This window comes from Dipodomys spectabilis, unplaced genomic scaffold (genome assembly GCF_019054845.1).
Source record: "Dipodomys spectabilis isolate Male_0828 unplaced genomic scaffold, ASM1905484v1 ptg000058l, whole genome shotgun sequence".
NCBI classification, from domain to species: Eukaryota; Metazoa; Chordata; class Mammalia; order Rodentia; family Heteromyidae; genus Dipodomys; species Dipodomys spectabilis.
Window position 1 is genome coordinate 571,597 of NW_024870735.1, and position 15,480 is coordinate 587,076.

The 15,480-nt window shown below is 37.6% G+C and overlaps 1 pseudogene; it reads left to right on the plus strand.

Annotated features, from left to right (window-relative positions):
• Positions 1-4,392: 4,392 nt before the first annotated feature.
• Positions 4,393-4,492, plus strand: LOC122108378 (annotated as a pseudogene).
• Positions 4,493-15,480: the final 10,988 nt, after the last annotated feature.

Sequence of the window (15,480 nt, forward strand, 5' to 3'; positions counted from 1 at the left end):
AATGAAACATTTCATTAGGTTCAGTGCCCTAGTTGTCTGCCAGAAGTACTCCTGAATTATATTGAGCACTTTATCTGAACACAAAAACATAGTCTCACAAAGGCAGGATGAGTGCACATAACTTTATCTGCCATGGACAGAGGCATAAATGAAAGCTTCCTGTAAAAACAGAGCACTGGGGAAAGAGATAGCTTGGGGTACAAAGAGACCCTTTTCTCCTGACTTTCAGAGCACGCCCACACTCATCCTCACTAACTGGCTCAGGTGGAATTGTTTGTTACCCAGCTGTACAGATGTGAGGCCTTTTGTCTGCCTGTCCACACAATGTGAGAGACTTCTTCCAGCAGGCCTGGGATGCAGAGAAACCCTCAGGTTACACTGGGAACAGGGAGGAGGGGTTCCCTGGAACATGCAGTGTCTTGAAAGAAGTCATCTCTGTGTTATGAAATTATTGTATTGAATACAAATTTCCTAACTTGGTGCCATTCATCATAGCTATTCTGGAGCTTCACCTATAGGAATAAATCCATACATAGACAATGACATGGAAGTACAGGCTCTTTTTGAGGGGGCAGGTCCTGAGGTTGAACTATGAGCCTAGGCATTGTCCCTGAGCTCCTTTGCTTAAGGGTAGTACATGAAGCTTGAGTCATAGCCTCAATTATGGTTTTTTTGTGATCTCTTAGAAGTAACAGTGTCATAGTCTTTCCTACACTGGCTGGATTCAAGCTAAGATTCTCTTCATCTCAGCATCCTAAGGAGGTGGGATTACAATCAGCAGCCACTGACACCTTCTTTCCTTTCTTCTTCATTTTTTAATCTGGACAATCTGACTTCTTAGCAGGGTCATTCCAATGGTTTGAATTTATAAGTAAACTACTCAATGTTTATTATAGTTGCTTTCTCTCCTCATCTTCTTCTCTGGTCACAGGTTTGAGGCCAAACGTGAGAAAAGAGTGTCACAGTATTTTGGAGCAAATATCCACAGGATATGTCAGTTCTGTCACTTAGCATTGAGCTGCAGTGAATTTACTGTCTCAGGATGAGAGGACCGAAATCTGGAGTGATCCTCATACTGTCTGCAATGCTCCTTTTGCCTATAAAATGATCTAATCATTATGAGTGTTTTGTGTCTCCAAATTTAAGTATCTAGAACACACTAGAAGCATCTTCCTGTTTCTGTTTTTCTCTAGTACCTCTCGAGATTTAGACTAAAGATTTGTGTGAAGCGGCTGCTCTGCAAATTCCTGAGAAAAACCACTTGAAGCCTCCTCAGTAGATCGCCATTCAAAGCCAGCTGAGCAGGAAACTCGGTGAGACTCTTATCTACAATGAACCACCAGTGAACCCGAAGTGGAGCAGTGGCCCAGACGGTAGAGCTCCAGCTTTGAGAGAGAAAGCTGAGCAGGACATACAAGCCAGACCATGCAGGAAAGCCTGGGAGTTGATTATGTCCAATTAACGACCAGATAGCCCTTCAATTACTTTCTGTTGGCATGTTGCATGGGCCTAGGTGAGAAGTCTTGCCCCTGTTATCTGATGATACAGGTAATGGGACCTGAGATCCTAGGACCCATGGGTCCTACAGAAGAGAAGTATTTTTTAGACATCATATCAGCAAAATTTGGGCATAATCAGTAGGAATGCTTCAGAAATATGGAGAAAAACAGTTTGGGACCAGCAAGTTAAAACAATAAACAGAGCAGCAGAATAAAATCCCATATAGATTCGAGGAAAACAACACCCTTTTTTTGCAATGTGAATTCAGAAGGCCATGTTCACTTAGAAGGTATCACAAGTTTGTACCTAAAATATTGCATTGATACATTTTATATTCTGATATATATTCTAAACCTAATTATTTATATTTTAATTGTATTTATTGGAATAAATATTAATTTATTTGTCAAATTATCAATTAAGTCTACTAAGTTTCATAGTGTGAAATATAAAATCATCACATATAAATGTAAAATACATAACTATATATAATATAATTAAAAGGTTCATGTTTTGCATTGTTCGGTTGTGGTTAGGGTATCAAAGGCAACTCTGTTTTAAAGTATTATTCCATTATCTCTACCTCAGTGTTTGGTAGAGTTAAATCTAAAGCTTTACCATTTGTAGATTTACAGCCTGGAGGCAAGAAGAAACACTGTGGTTAAAACATTACCAATTTAGGGAGGTTGAGCTTTTCTTCATGTGTCCATTGGCCATCCTTCTTTCTTCTTCCGAGAAGTTTCTCTTTAGGTCTTTTGTCCATTTATATATTGGGCAGTTGTTTCTTTGAGTATTTGTTGTTGGGGATTTAATTTTTTGAGTTCCAAGTATATTTTAGATATGAGACCCTTGTCCATTGTATGGCTAGTGAAGATCTTCTCCCAATCCGTGGGCTTTCTATTGATCTTGCTAGCTATGTCCTTTGCCATGCAGAAGCTCTGCAACTTCATGCAATCCCATTGTCCAACCTTTCTTTGATTTGTTGTGTTTCCGGGACTCTATTAAGAAAATTTCGGCCTGCGCCAAGGAGACCTAAGGTTTCTACTATTCCATCCTGTAATGTTTTCAGAGTGTCTGATTTGACTCCGAGGTCTTTGATCCATTTGGAGTTGATTCTGATGCAGGGTGATAATGCAAATCAAAACAACATTGACATACCACCTCACCCCAGTTAGAATAGCAAAATGAAGAACTCTAATAACAACAGATGCTGGAGGTTATGTGGACAGAAGGGAACCTTACTGCATTGTTGGTGGGAGTGTAAACTTGTTCAACCACTTTGGAAAGCAGCATGGAGGTTCTCACAAAACTTCACATAGAGCTCCCCTATGACACAGCAATCCCACTTTGGGGCATTTACCCAAATGTTTACAAACAAGACCACACTATAGCTACCAGCACACCTATGTTAATTGCAGAATTATTTACCATAGCTAAGATATGGAACCAACCCAGGTGCCCCTCAGTAGATGAATGGATCAAGAAAATGTGGTATATATACAGGATGGAATTCAATGCCTCCATCAGGAAGAATGACATTGACCCATTTGTTAGGAAATGGAAAGGCTTGGAAAAAATTATATTAAGTGAAGTAAGCCAAGCCCAAAGAAACATAGGTCCCATGGTTTCTATTATTTGCAATATCTAGTATATATATGAGTCAAGCAGAAAAGGTCAGATAATGTGATGTTAGGAAAATGAACCCTTAGATATGTATTTAGATGTTTTTTTTCTTTCATGCATTTGTTTCTAACGCACTTATAAGATTATCTCTTTGTTGCTTTCTATGTCCCTCCTCCACATTATAACCCCTGCTTTCACTATATTTGATATCAGTATAATTTGTAAAGGAGAAGGGAAAAAACAAGTCGTTTAAGGATAGTGGTGGACCCGTTGCAACAATGAGAAGTACAAGTTGTCATGTCGAAAACGAACTTTACAACTTTGGTGGGGAGGAGGGTTGGGTGGGGTCGGGGGAGGCAGGGAAGGCATGTGAAGGCTAAACAAAGGAGGAGGCTGCAATGCTTGATAAGAAATGTACTCATTATCTTGCCCATGTAATTGTTACCCCTCTGTACATTTTGTTCACAATAAAAATAAAAATAATAAAAATCATTACCAATTTAAGGCCTAATAATGAAGAGAAATATATGGACTTCTCTTGCAACTATGAAAATATTTGGTGATAAAATGGCAGTAGTGTAAGTTCCTGCCTGGTTGGAAGGTAGACAGGTCAAGACATTAGGTAATCATGCATGTGAACAATTTTTCACCTTCTTGGCTTTAGCTACTTTTGAAATGGTAGGTATCATAAACAATCATATTTTGATAAAATGCCTTCTAGTATGAACAGTTCTGGCTAAACTGTTCATCTCTCTATGATCCCTGTAACTAAGATTAGTTTTGTTCCAGTAATACAATCTATGCTGTCAGAGTAAGATATTCTGGTTGGTCTGTTCTTTCATGGAAGAAGGGTTAAGGGTCAGGTAGACATTTGTGCCAATAAGACCTCATTTGGGAAAATTTCAGCTCCATATATTTAGAAGTAGCTCTTAAACAAGGCTTACTTTGAATCCATTGGCTTCACAGAGCTAACACAGTTGGATAAATAAGTACTTGAAAAAGCCGTCTCCTTTGGACTTAGCTATAAATACTTGAAAGTATGATCAGATTCTAAATGAAAAAGACTTAAAATAGTCATTGACATAAAGATTGCAAATGTGAGCAATCAACTGAACAACATATTTTTTTCAACTATTCACAGAATTTTAGGGAAATAAGATTAATAGCATTTTTAGGAACAATAAGGTTCCCTTGTTACAAATAGGCACCTAAGCATATAAGCCTGTATAAATATTTCATCATTAACTACTTAAATTTACAGGATACTACATTCTTCAGCAGCTTGTATACCAAAATTACAACAATACAGAGATTAACATGGCACTTGTACAACGATGATATGAAAATTTGTGAAGTATTCAAAATTTTTCATTCTTCAGATGCAAGAAATGAAAAACAGCTATTAAAAAGTTGGTTGGTTACAAAATTACAAGGGTAACAATACACGTAATTCATATAATTAAAAGTTACTTTGACATCAATGTATTAAATTTTCACCTTAGAAAGGCCTTTACATAGCATAACCTTTACACAACTTTTGAAATTAGACAACATTGTCGTTTTATCCCAAAGAAATATAATACTATAATATCAAATGCAGTTTCTTCCAAGTGGATCTTCAGACCTGGTTTGACATATTGGTGACAGTTCCAGTGTATTTTTGCTATCTCAATTTCCAGCAGCAAGATGCAAGGGGGTCAAGAAGCCTCTAGTTTGGGCATTGTTATCTGCATCATGAAGAAGAAAGAAGCCACTCTGGTATTATTACACATATATGCACTGTGCAGGGGTGTCCAGCCATCTACAGTTATTGCATGTGCCCCTTGAGCCACCAACTCATGGACAATGTCTAAGTGTCCACTGTAGACTTCCCGATGAAGAGGGGTATACTCATAGTCATCCCTAGTATTCACATGAGTGGCCTTTTTGGAAAGTATTCTCTGCACTGTAGTAAGCTGGTTATTTTCAGCAGCCCAAAGAAGAAATTTGCTTGGATCCTTCTCCATTTTTTTTCTTGCAATTGTTACCATTCCTCACTTTTTCATCTTGTTCCTCATCTTCATCAGAATTTCCTAACCAAATACTTTGAGTGCTAGTGGAAATGAGGTGTCCATGTATTTCCCTAATAGTTCATGTTGGTTGAACTGGTCAGAAATATCTGGTGAATTTTCTGCATATGTAATTTCACCATGATTTATTTTCTTTTTCCATTTTTACTATTCAAAATTATTCTAACTGGAGATTAGGGAATAAATACAGAGCAGAGGAAAGATGTTCCTCCATATTCAAAGGTACAGACTGAAAATGAGGACCAGTGGTGTCTTCATGTGGAACTTATACTAGGAATAAGAAAATGTGAAATAATGCCTCCTATATAAATGATTTGGGAAATGGCAGTGCAGAAAGTGAAATGATGCAACCCAAAATATAAAACAATATAAATAAGGATAATTATGGAGTAATCATATTATCTATGAGAGCCATGAAAGAGAGAGATGAGCTATCCACAAAATCCATGCCTCTGATCAATTTATAGAACAAGCAGAAATTTGTTTTAAAAAAGATGGAAATAGAATTTATGTATTTACTTGAAATTAGTAAATACCTTTTTAATAGCCTACATAAGAATCTAAATCCTTGATAGTACTAGTAACAGATCTGACTGAAATCAGTTGAATCACACTTTTCCTGTACAATGAAGGAAAGCTAGGAAAGCAGCTAGAAAAGGCAGGCCGATTGTATCTGTGAGAAAACTTTGTGGAAACTGGTATTGAGGATTACTTACTGGTGACCCACTTGCACTGGAAGCATGATTCTGAACTCTTGCTTGCTGATTCTGAACTATTGCTTTGATCATTATATTCTCCAAAAAGAAAAAGTCAGAATTGATAACAAAGGACTACTAATACATTTTGACTTGTCATTAAGCATCTTCAATCATCAAAATCACATGAAGACAATAGACAGGCCTATTTTTTTAGATGAAAACAAGTGTCTTTAGAAAAACAAGGAATTTAAGTAGTCTTCCAAAGGTCTTCTATTTTACTTACTGCATTATACATTTTTCCTAATGTTGAGTAACAATAAATAATGGATCTATTAGAAAGCTCTTAAAGCTCATCTGTTCAATAATGAGTTCTCTTACACTATATTATGGTGTTTTTTTGTATGGTCTTAGGAAGAAATTTACATTACTAACTTGAATTTGTGACAGGACAATATCATGACTGTACATCTTTCTTCTATACTCTTAGTTTTACATTATTACCTTAATATGTGCATTAAATAAGTATAGAGGAAAAATTAGAAGCCACACTGGTGGATCATGGCTTTAATCCTAGCTAATCAGAAAGAAGAAATTTGAGAATTGTGGTTTGAAACCAGACCAAGAAAAAAAAGTCCATGAGATTTTGATTTGAAAGTAACCAGCAAAAGCTAGAAATGGAGCTACGGTACAAGCAGTGAAATGGTAGCCTTGAGAAAACTAAAACAAAAAAATAACAAATTCTGGGACAGAGCCAGGCCCTGACTTCAAGCTCTAGTATTAGCATCAAACTAATTAAGTAATTAATTAATTAAAAATAAATTAAGTGGCCGGGCGCTGGTGGCTCACGTCTGTAATCCTAGCTACTCAGGAGGCTGAGATCTGAGTATCGCGGTTCAAAGCCAGCCCAGGCAGGAAAGACCTTGAGACGCCTATCTCCAATAAACCACCAGAAAACCGGAAGTGGCGCTGTAGCTCAAGTGGTAGAGCGCTTGCCTTGAGCTGAAGAGCTGAGGGACAGCGCCCAGGCCCAGACCGACAAAAAAAAAAATAATAATAATAATAAATTAAGTGGTCACATGTGGAGAAAATGCTTGGGGATATCACCCAGCCTCTTATTTCAAAAACTACAATCTACCAAAAAAAATGTATTTAATTAATACCTGTGTAAATAGAGTATTTTCATCACCCAAATGCACATCCATGCTCAGTTACCTTTGCAAAGTAACTCTGTTATGTCTGGAGTACCACATAACATTACCACTTAAGTAGAAAGCATTGCAACATGGGTTCACTCTATCTCTCTAATGGATTTTTCTCCACACAAATACTCAAATCTTACAATTATTCCAATTCTTTGAAGTCATAGCTTTTTTCTTTAACATCCATAATATTAGAGTTTGAATTTAGTGTCTTGTGTCTCCAAAATGGGTGTTCTTACCAGTTTGTCATGCCCCCAGCCCTAAATTATCCAGATTAATTTTCAGATAGAATCTGGCTTCCTACTTGTGTATGATCATGGGCTCAGTCCACTTGATGTTATTCTTCCTGGAATTTAGAATAACAGGTGTCTGGCATTGTGTACAGATCTTTATGTCCAGTCTGGGCTTTAACCACTATCCTCACAACAGTAGACTCCCATATAGTCAGTTTTTTCATAAGCTTATCATAGCTGATTTTTTAAATAAATCTTTGCATTTCGTGCAGGTTCTTGAGTACTGAATTAACTTGTTTTACTTGGGTTGGTTTGTTTCATTTGAATATATGTATTCAGTCGTTCCTCACCTTTCCTTTGGTTTCTTTCACTCAAGTTCTTACCTAAAGTGCTGAGAAACCAATTCTTCTTTCTCAAGATAGCCTAGGTGAACTTTATTTATTCCAAAGCAATTTCAGTAATATTTAAACACCTTCATATCTATGAATGGTATACAAATGCTAATCACTGAGAAGGGTCAGTTTATTTTAAGAGCAGTCTTTGGCATTCACAGACTTATCATGAATTATACCAATATAATAAAACTCAGATGCTTGCCAGGAGAAGAAAAACCTATTACTAATTGTTTGACAGAGGCTTCCCTTCTCGTGAATGAAATATGCTGCTTGATGCAGGGTTTCACAGAATCATATTGCTAGGGAGAGCCTAAAAAATCAGCTAACACTACAGAGTTGAGGGAGATTACTTGAACTCTTGAATAATTTACTTTTATGTCAAATAAAAGCAGGCTTCCAAAAAGAGAGTAGACTTTAGAGAAACATGATGAGTTTTATGTAAATAGGTGCTTAGCTGACATTGTTAATTGGTGGACTGATACAGGGAAATAAAGTACAGCAAGGTAAAAAAATAAAGAACTCTGCATTGAAATACTCATTTGTGTGTGTGTGTGTGTGTGTGCGTGCACACATGTGCGTGTACACACACACGCATGTGCATTGCTCATGCATGCATTATTCATTGCTGAGGCTTGATAGTGCCTAGACACTATCCCAAAGTTTCTGTGGTAAGGATAGTGGTCTAACACTTGAGCCACTACTCCACTTATGGTTCTTTGGAGATAATCACATGTATTGTCATGATTGGACTGGCTTTGAACAGTGGTCTTCATATCTCAGCCTCCTGAGTAGCTAGCTAAGCTGATTCAATCTCTGAGTAGATATTTAAAATGCTGCCTGTCCTCTATGCTTCACTGCTGTTTTATACTTTTCCTGAGGTAATCACAAGTCTAAGTCATATATGTCTAATTGCTTAAAAATATTTACTGCTTGGCAGCAGGGCTCCCAACTGTACTCTTAACTACTTAGGAGGCTTGAGAACAGAACCCAGGCCACATTTTAGTGGACTTCCTTAATCTATAACTGGGTGCATTGGATCATTTCCACCATCCTGCACTATCTAGAGACTAAAATTGGAAGGACTGCAGGACTGATGGTCTGGTAGATAGTGCAACTCTGATGCCTTTGATGATGGGAAGACTAAAAGAACAGATCAGGTGCATGTTCTTGTGGAAAGGGAACCCCTATCCTAAAATTAACAACTGATATGATGCCAGCCTAGCAAGAACAATACACCAAGTTGAAATCCCCACCAAAATATGTATATACCTTAACATCCAAAACATAGTAGAATCTGTTGTTTGCTCTAATATAATCTTTATCTGATTATCATATGATGTGACAGAATAGTTTCTTCGTTGAACTTACGATATATTTAAAAGGATCTAGAAAATTCTTTCTCACTTCTAAAGTGCAAACGAATGGCAAATTGCCTCATTTCTTACATATTTGACTACCACTAAAAATTTGTCTAATGATTATTATAGTAATATGTTCTGATTTATTACTTTACTGTGTAATAGTTTTTAAACTTTTTTGCTTCTCTGTTGAAGTTTAAGTATTTAAATTGTATCATCAAAATATATTCCTTGGGTACTTGGGGCAGTTCTTTACTAAGTTTTTAACCAATGGCTTCTCAGAATTCTTTTCTTATTGTTAAAATATTGTACAGAGGGGTTACAATTACATGGGCAAGATAATGAGTACATTTCTTATCAAGCATTGTTGCCTCCTCCTTTGTTTCCACTTCCCATCCCTCCCCATCCCCTCCTCTCCCCCCCTACCCAATCCTCCGCCCCTCCATAGCCAAAGTTGTAAAGTTTGGTTTTCGACATAACCTCTTGTACATCTCATTGTTGCAATGGGCCCACCTGTATCTCTATTTAAACAATTTGTTTTTTCCGTCCCCCTCCAAAAATTATACCAACAGCAAATACAGTGAAAGCAGGGGTTATACCGTGGGGGAGGGACATATAAAACAACAAAGAAATAATCTTATAAATATGTTAGAAATAATCGCATGAAAGAAAAAAAAATTGAATACTTATCTTGGGGTTCATTTCACCTAACATAAACTTATCTGACCTTTTCTACTTGACTCAGACAAATTCTAGTTATTGCAAATAAGGGAACCATGGAACCTATGTTTCTTTGGGCCTGGCTTACTTAACTTAATATAATTTTTTCAAGTGTTTCCATTTCCTAAAAAATGGGGCAATGTCATTGTTTCTGATGGAGGCATAGAATTCCATCTAAGAATTCTTTTTTTTTAATTTAATTTTATTTTATTTGTGAACATACTGTACAGAGGGGTTACAATTACATGGGCAGGATAATGTGTACATTTTTACCAAGCATTGCAGCCTCCTCCTTTGTTTACCCTTCACCTCCCTTCCCAGCCTCCCCCTTCCCCCCCAATCCCAATCCTTCTCCTTCCCCCCTTACTCCCCCCTCAGCCCCCCCCCCCCGCACCGACGTTGTAAAGCTCCTTATGGACATGACAACTTGTACTTCTCATTGTTGAAACAGGTCCACCTGTATCCTTAAACAATTGGTTTTTCCCCATCTCCTCCACAAGTTATACTGACATCAAATATAGTGAAAGCAGGGGTTATACTGTGGGGGAGGGACATACAAAGCAACAAAGAGATAATCTTATAAATACGTTAGAAACCCATGCATGAAAGAAAAAAACCTTAAAATACATGTCTAAGGGTTCATTTTCCTGACATCACATTATCTGACCTTTTCCGATTGACTCATACATATACTAGATATTTCAAATAAGAGAAACCATGGGACCTATGTTTCTTTGGGCCTGGCTTACTTCACTTAATATAATTTTTTCCAAGTTTTTCCATTTCCTAACAAATGGGGCAATGTCATTCTTCCTGATGGAGGCATAGAATTCCATTGTGTATATATACCACATTTTCTTGATCCATTCATCTACTGAGGAGCATCTGGTTTGGTTCCATATCTTAGCTATGGTAAATAATGCTGCAATAAACATAGTTGTGCTGGTAGCTTTCATGTGGTCTTGTTTGTAAACATTTGGGTAAATGCCCAAAAGTGGGATTGCTGGGTCATAGGGGAGTTCTATGTGAAGTCTTTTGAGGAACCTCCATACTGCTTTCCAAAGTGGTTGAACAAGTTTACATTCCCACCAACAATGAAGTAAGGTTCCTTTCTGTCCACATCCCCTCCAGCATCTGTTGTTGTTAGAGCTCTTGATTTTTGCCGTTCTAACTGGTGTGAGGTGATATCTCAATGTTGTTTTGATTTGCATTTCTTTTATGGCTAGGGATGTTGAACATTTCTTCATGTGTCTATTGGCCATCCTTCTTTCTTCTTCCACCATTGTTTGGCGAATAGATACTTAGAATTGTAATATCCTCCTGAAGGAGAGATCCTTTAATTAGTATGTAGCAACCTTCTTTATCTCTTCTCACGAATTTTAATTTGAAGTCTATTTTTTCTGATATTAGGATTGCAACTCCCGCCTGTTTATGGGGGCCGTTTGCTTGGTAGATTTTGTTCCAGCCTTTAACATTGAAAATGTGTTTGTTTTTATGGGCAAGATGTGACTCTTGAAGGCAGCAGATAGAAGAGTCTTGTTTTTTAATCCAACTAGAGAGTCTATGTCTCTTAATTGGAGAGTTCAGTCCGTTAACGTTAAGAGATAGGACTGAGAGGTATTTGGGAGTTCCTGCCATGTTATCTACCTTCTTGGGGGCTGTGAAAACTGGATTCTTCCTATGGTTCTTGGATTCTCAGTTTGGGTGCAGTTTCTTGGCTTTTATTGTGGTCTTGTTGGTCTTCTATGTGTAGGACACCATTAAGAATCTTTTGTAGGGCTGGTGTGGTGGAGATGTATTGTTTCAATTTTTCTTTGCTATGGAAGGTTTTTATTTGACCTTCAGTTATGAAGGAGAGTTTAGCTCGGTACAGTATTCTTGGTTGATAGTTGTTTGTTTTTAGGGCATGGCATACATCATTCCAGGCTCTTCTTGCTTTGATTGTCTCTGCTGAGAAATCTGAGGTGATTCTAATTGGTTTCCCTTTATAGGTGATTAACCTTTTCTCCTTGACAGCTTTAAGGATCTTTTCCTTGTTCTGAGTTGATCCTGTGTGGATTATAATGTGGCAGTGGGATGTCCTATTCTGGTCTGGTCTATTGGGGGTTCTAAAAGCTTCTTGTATCTGAATAGGCCTATCTTTTTATATGTTTGGGAAGTTCTCTGCTAGGATCCTGTTAAACAAATTCTCTAGACCATTAACTTTTGTTTCTAGGTGCTCCTCTACACCCATTATCCTTAGATTAGGCCTTCTGATGGTGTCTTCCAGGTGTTGGATAGATCTATCATATTTCTTGGACTTGTCTTGGATAGTTGTATGTTCTTTTTCTATAATATCTAGGCTGTCTTCAATCCCTGATATTCGATCTTCTGCATGTTCTAACCTGCGGTCAAGACTCTCTACTTTGTTTTTTATCTCTTTTCCTTCCATTTGGTCGGCTTTGATGGCTTCAAGTTCTTTGTTGAAGCTCTGTTTTAGGTCTTGCATGAATTTCTTTACTTCCTTAATTTGGTGTTCAGTGTTTGTTTCCAAATCACTTAGTTGATTGGTTATGGTTTCTTTGGACTCCCATTCCTTCTGTTGGGTTCCATTCAGCATTCCCTTTGTGGTGTCCCTGACTTCCTTCAGCTCTTTGTTAATGGATTCCATGAATACCTTTAGTGATCTTTGTGTATTTTCTATCTGCTCTCTCAATTCCTGTATTACTGTTTGATCAGCTTCCTCCCATTCATGGGATTCCTGCAGTTCTCTTTGAGTGTTCTCAGCATGCTCAGGCCATTCCTCCCTTTCTCTTTGAGTATTCTCAAGTTGCTCACGCAAATCTTGTATCAGTTTTTGAGTAGCTTCCTCACGCTTATGATATTCCTGTATAAACTTTTGGGATGCCTCCTCTCTCTCCCTAACACACTCATACAGAGTCCTTTGTAAGTTGTCAAACTTTTCATTTATCATGTTTGCCAGCAGTATTTGTAGAGCTATTTGGGAACTTTCCTCTGGATTATTCATTATCTGTTCTGTCCCCTGGTTATCAAGATTGGGAATTGAGATAACTGGATTTGCCATTTTTCTTGTGTTTTTTTGGCTTACTCTGCCCATTTAAGATGAAAATAACACCAGTGTTGTGCTAGAACACTATCTTAAGGCAACCATCAACCAAAGTTTGCATTTGTACAGTCAATAGTCTACAGATACAATCTAGTTCAAGAGATACATCTAGTCAGCATCAAACAACTATATGTTAATGGGCTTTGAATCGCAGAGAAGAATTTGGAAAACCAGAAATTATTAGGGTTAGGGAGAGATGTGAGTAAAAATTAGGAATAGATTGGTGTGGGGAGGCACAGGGAGAGTTAACTATGTCCTAATCTCAATGCAGGAAATTGGTTGGGTAGGATGCAAGTAGAGAGAGAGAGAAAAAGATGAAAGGGAAAGGGAAATGGAAAGAGACCAGAAAAAATAGAAACGTAAAAATTAATATTATTATGGAGATTAAAAGACAATCTATTTAGAGGGGAATGTGAATATATTGGGAGAAGGGGAGGGACATAGAGGAGATGTGAAAAACTTAAAAAAATGCTTAAAATATTATATAGGTATAAAGAGGTAGTACTATATTAATGAATTTAAGTCTCAGAGGTTTTGAATTGAGTAATAAATTTGTGGATTAAGTGTGTACACAATGGGAGATAGGGTCTACTAGTTAACTACGGGTTTATCTGAGGATGTGCAGGACAAGAGTTAAGTCACATAAAGAAGAACAAAAGAGAGGAAAAGGTGAAAAGGATAAGAAAGGGAGAAAAAAAGAACAGAAGTTCAGTAGAGCTAAACAAAAAACAAAAAGATAATTAAAAAAGAAAGAAAAAGAGAAAGAAGACAAGAAAAGAAAGAAAAACGCACATTCACGTATTCCTAAAATAAAAATTATAAGAGGAAAAAAAAAGTTACTGGAAAATAATTTTTTTTTCAAAAAAGGCAAAAATTAAAAATTAATAAAAGTTTTAGAAAAGAAAAATTTTTTTATATATATAAGGTACCAAAAAAAAAAAAAGAGGAAGAAAAAAAAGTTCTTTGATTTTTTTTTTATTTTTTTTGGGGAGGTGTGGGAAGAATCCTGTATCTCCCTTGTGTCTGTAACCAGCCTCTTGTTGGAGTCTCTGGTCTGCTTGAGGTCCTGTGGCTTGATTGGTTTCTTAAGTCAGTTTGTTCAAACAGGAAGAAAAATGCTCTGTTTTACCCAAGATTTTGAGATCCCCCTCCCAGGTTAGTTTACTGGGAGGGTGATCTGCTTTGAGAATCACAAAGGAGGGGGATGCAGAGATGAGGCTAGGTTCTGGGTAGAGTTGAGGCCTTTCAACAAACAGTAGCTTTTCCCTGGGGCTATTTTGTGAAAAACTCACAGAGCCCAGCCTGGAGCCATTCTCAGGGTTTCTATTTTTCAATTGATTGTGGAGGCTGCTAGAGGGAGGGGCAGCCTCTGACTCTGGTTACCCAGTGGGGAAAGCTACTCCTATGGCTGGCGCCTGAGCTGGGTGACTTTTCCCTGGATGGAGCTGAGTCTGGCAGGTCACTTCACCATTAAGTTCTTGTGACCTGCTAAATGACTAATTTTATTCCAAGGCCTGAGTTGGAGCTAGCAGCTCCTCTGAGCTTTGAAGGTATCCAAGATGGAGATCTCTGGTACTGGGGGGGAGGGTTGGCCTTCCCTCCTCTGCTCCCTGAGAAGGAGTGAGGACGTCAGGCTTCTACTCACGCCGAGTCTTGGTTCCTGGGTCGTCTGGTCTGCAAACTGCAGGATGAAGATGTCCGCTCCTTGTCGGTTCTTGCTGCTGTTGAGTAGAATCCGCTCGCTTGCTGGGTCTGGCTCCTTCGTCCCGGACTCTCTGTGGCTCAGGTATGGCCGCGGCCACCGCCGCCACAGCCACTGCTGCCGCAGCCGCGGCGGCTGCTGGCAAGTGCTCAGATGTGTCTCCTTGCCTTAGCTTGCCCTCTCTTGCCTAACTCTCTGTCCTGTGATGGCACACTTGGTGTGATTCTCTGGCTTAGGACTGTTCATTGGAACTCTAAAACTGCTTTCTATGCGAGAGCTTGTTCAAATTCTAGCTTCTCCTCCGCCATCTTCCCGGAACTCCCCATCTAAGAATTCTTAATTGGTATATTATTTGGTTTATTTTTAATTTCAATTTAATTTTATTGTAAAGGAAATTTACGTAGGGGTTACCTTTTCATAAGTAAGATAATGAGTACATTCCTTAAGGAAGGAACATTGTTATCCCCTCCATCGATTTTTTTGTACACTCATACAACTACTGATTCTTTTGCAATTGCTATTGATCAATGGGTACTTTTTCTTTCTTTGTTCATGCATTTATATTATAAAATTGATATACAGAAGGTTTACTTGTCACCTAAAGAGTACACTTCATTTTATTTTCTAAATTTCAAATTTTGAACTTAATTACTTATTTTCTTTTGTTTCATTAGGGTAATTCTTTTTTCAGAGCTATAGGATTAGTTAATTTAATTGCATGATTTTCACACATGTAAATTAATCAGACACATATATTTTGCTTTTAAAATATTTAACATGTGAATATATAAAATTATTTTCTTAATTTTATATCATTGGTGAACTTAACTAAATTTATTTTCTTATATTTCTAAACATATTTTTCCAGGTCACAAAT